General features: G+C 45.6%; 1 pseudogene; it reads left to right on the top strand.

Annotated features, from left to right (window-relative positions):
- The first annotated feature begins 474 nt into the window (after positions 1-474).
- On the top strand, positions 475-3947 carry LOC123064586 (probable glucomannan 4-beta-mannosyltransferase 11; annotated as a pseudogene).
- Positions 3948-4157: the final 210 nt, after the last annotated feature.

The raw sequence follows: 4157 nt of genomic DNA on the forward strand, positions 1-4157 counted from the left end.
AAAATACTCATCACGTACATATTCCATGTGCATGCGTCCTCCATCTATCCACCTACCTAGTCTAGCTATTCGTGCTAGCATCTGCACCCACTCCTCCTAGCTAGACGATCCGGCGCCGGCGAGGAGGTCATGGCCATGGCGGCGACAGCGGGGCTGTGGGCGGAGGTGCCGGTGCGGCTGGACTGGGCGACCGTGGCCGCGCAATGCGCGTTGGCCGGGGAGCAAGCGCGGGCGTTCCTGGTGGTGCCGGCCGTGCGGCTGCTGGTGCTCCTGTCGCTGGCCATGACCGTGATGATCCTGCTCGAGAAGCTCTTCGTCGCCGCCGTGTGCTACGCCGCCAAGGCGTTGGGGCACAGGCCCGAGCGCCGGTACAAGTGGGGGCCGGTCGCCGCATCAGCATGCAAGACTGGCGGCGACGACGAGGAGGACGGCATTGTCGGCGTCGGCAGCGGCAGCGGCAGCGCGGCGTTCCCCGTGGTCCTGGTGCAGATCCACATGTACAACGAGCGCGAGGTGAGCTCCTTCCTCCATACTGCTCAATAGGAAAATGTTTGTTGATCGATTTTGTTTTGACCGGCGGCAAGCTGGTGCTGTGGTGGTTCTGTTTACTGATCAATTTGTTCTCTCGTTTGGTTGGATTGGATGGATGAAAGTGTACAAGGTGTCAATCGGAGCGGCATGTGCGCTGGAGTGGCCCTCGGACCGCATGGTGATCCAGGTGCTTGACGACTCCACCGACCCCGTTGTAAAGGTACGTAATCAATCAATTAACGGGGCGCAAGCATCTACTTCGTCCGTTCTAAAATAAGTGTTTAAAATTAATACAAAGTTGAGACACTTATTTTCGGACGGGGTGAATACTTAGCAGGCAGCGCGTACACACATGAATCAATCCATCGTCCCTGGCAGCACGTACACATACTCTTGTAGGATGGGTTGGTTTTTGCTTGAAATTTGCGTTTGTACTACTGCTACCTATGTAGAGAAATATAAGAGCGTTTAGATTACTATATAAAGTAGTGATCTAACCTGTGATCCTTGGTTGAGCTGGGCAATATCATAGGTAGTGGGGATGAAGTCCTGCACATAGACATCGATCGATCGTAGGCCAATAACATGCATGTGCAGTGCACACAATCAATCTGGGATCGGTAGAACATGTTCCCAAATTCTTTGGCATATTATAACTAACCAGAATACCTGGCGGTCATGTGACCAACAAGGAACGTGAGGAGACGTGACAGTGGGTTAGGTGGCTGGATCTACATTGATCGGCCTCCTAGTCAACGCTCCAATTATCTTTTCAAGCCTCACAGAAAAGCAAAAAAAAAAAAAACTTTATCAATTTCACGGTGCCACATTCCAATATTGCCGAATAGTGCTACCTCCGTTCTAAACTAATTCAAGTTCTGGATTTATAGAAAATCAAACTTATTTAAGTTCGACTATTAAGTTGATAGAAAAAATCATTAACGTCTAGAGCATCAAATTAGTCTCATGTGATTCTTTATGAAATTTATTTTCCTGTGATGCACATTTACTGTTGTACTAGATTTTAGCACATTTTTCTATGATTTGGTAAAAGTTAAGCAAGTTTGACTTACAACAAATCTAGGACTTCTATTATCTTGAAAGAAGAGGGTAGTACTATGTTGGAGGACTCGTTTCCGAATATAATAATCACGAGCACTACACTCTTGATGCTGGCGTTGACATGGTTAGTTTCATCATCAAGACTAGCCCGTTCTACAATGAAAATTAACCAAAAACAATTCTTAAGATCTTCATGTAAATTCAGATGGTGTAGGAGTTGAATGAGACTTGGTTAATTCCGAGAGCTAGTTACACCCTTGGTTTTTTACAGAGAAGATGCTATTGTTTGAGACAAATTGTCAGTGGTAGATGCAGTTTCGAAAGGCATGCTCCGTGTTTTTTGCCGCGGAGTTTTGGATAATAGGTTACCCAACAGCATAATTTTGCCAGGAAAAAATTGATTGTACTTTATGTTTCATTTTTATCAGGACTTGGTGAAGATCGAGTGCCAAAGATGGAAGAGCAAGGGCGTGAACATCAGGTACGAGGTCAGACAGAACCGCAAGGGGTACAAGGCCGGCGCGCTCAAGGAAGGGTTGATACGCGACTACGTGCGGGAGTGCGAGTTCATCGCCATGTTCGACGCCGACTTCCAGCCCGAGTCTGATTTCCTCCTGAGGACCGTCCCATTCCTCGTGCACAACCCCGACATCGCCCTTGTCCAGACTCGTTGGAAATTCGGTTAGCCAGCCCTCGTGCACTATGTTCTAATACTACTGTTTATGATTTTATAAGCAGGATCTAAAGCTTATTTTGTACTCTTTGTTGTGCAGTTAACTCAGATGAGTGTTTGTTGACAAGATTCCTGGAGATGTCACTGGACTACCATTTCAAGTTTGAACAAGAGGCTGGATCTATAGTGTACTCGTTTTTTGGCTTCAATGGTACGTAAACTCAGTTTCATCATAGACCCCTTTAAAAAAAAGGTTAAACCCAGGCCTCTGCGTCATTGCCATGCACACAACCATATCTTATATATATAGCTCAAGTATCCAAATGAACATGTTGAGTGAGTGGTTTGTTTGGGATATTTGCATCTTCCAGGGACAGCCGGTGTTTGGAGGATCTCGGCGATCAATGATGCCGGGGGGTGGAAGGAACGGACGATGGTGGAGGACATGGACCTGGTTGTTCGCACGGCACTGCTGGGCTTGAAGTTCGTGTATATTGGCGCCGTCAAAGTAAGCCAAAAACAATGCTCTTTTATTTAGTTGCTTTTCTGTCAGAAATAATCAAACCCATAGAGACACAAACCTAAGGATGCTTGGACCTGTGCATGGTTAGGTCAAGAGTGAGCTCCCAAGCACATTCAAGGCATACCGATTTCAACAGCACAGGTGGTCATGTGGACCAGCAAACCTGTTCAAGAAAATGTTGGTAGAGATTCTACAGAACAAGGTATGTATTTATTTGATATGTAAGGATGCATCACCACACACACCATCTTGTTGCCTGAAATTTATTTTACTCTGTGCAGAAAGTGTCGTTTTGGAGCAAACTCCACCTGTTGTATGACTTCTTCTTTGTTGGGAAGATCATTGCTCATATAGTGACATTCATCTACTATTGCTTTGCGACCCCGGTGTCCGTTTTCTTCCCTGAGATTCAGATACCTCTCTGGGGCGTGGTCTATGTTCCAACTGTTATCACCCTCTGCAAGGCTCTTGGATCACCAAGGTAACACACACCCTAAGATCGAACGAGAGTTGTAATGTTTATTACATTCAGTTAACATCAGAAAGCCACTCTTTCAGTTCATTTCATCTGGTGATCCTCTGGGTCCTCTTTGATAATGTGATGTCATTGCACCGGATAAAAGCCACAATAACTGGTCTACTCGACGCTAGACGAGTCAATGAATGGGTTGTCACTGAGAAATTGGGAGATACCAACAAGACAGAGCCAGCCATGGAAGGATTAAATGATGTTCAAGTGATAGATGTCGAGCTATCGACGCCCCTAGTGCCAAAGCTCGAGAAGAGGTGAACACGATTATGGGACAAGTAAGCAGAGTCTATTGTCTCGAAGCTAATACATTATGCTATATACTACTTTGGTTTTCTATATAAACTACCGATTTGAACGTTTTCTAGTTTTGCCAAATAATGCCTGATTTGTGTGTTCTTTTATCAGGTACAACTGCTCAGAGATTTTTGTTGGAACCTGCATAATTATATGTGGCTGCTATGACGTGCTTTACGCAAACAAAGGATGCTACATCTACCTCTTCATTCAAGGCGTAGCATTCCTCGTCATCGGTTTTGAGTACATCGGCACACGCCCTCCCGGCGCCGAATAAGCTACCATGCCATTCATGGAGCTGATACGCATGGTTATGACAAACCAAGTGCAAGTAAAGCCCCTCTCCTGCACATATCGATCTCAGAACATAACGATATCAATGATTTTTTACTCGACCCTGGTCAGATCTGATCCAACCTTTAATTCTTTGCTGCCAAGAAGGCTATTAAAATTGCATGGTAGCTCATCTGATAATAACATGCTACCACGGGAGATGAACATTACTGAAGCATCATGACAGAAAGATGCATTCAACACCTGGA

The sequence above is a fragment of the Triticum aestivum genome, chromosome 3B (assembly GCF_018294505.1).
Source record: "Triticum aestivum cultivar Chinese Spring chromosome 3B, IWGSC CS RefSeq v2.1, whole genome shotgun sequence".
NCBI classification, from domain to species: domain Eukaryota; kingdom Viridiplantae; phylum Streptophyta; class Magnoliopsida; order Poales; family Poaceae; genus Triticum; species Triticum aestivum.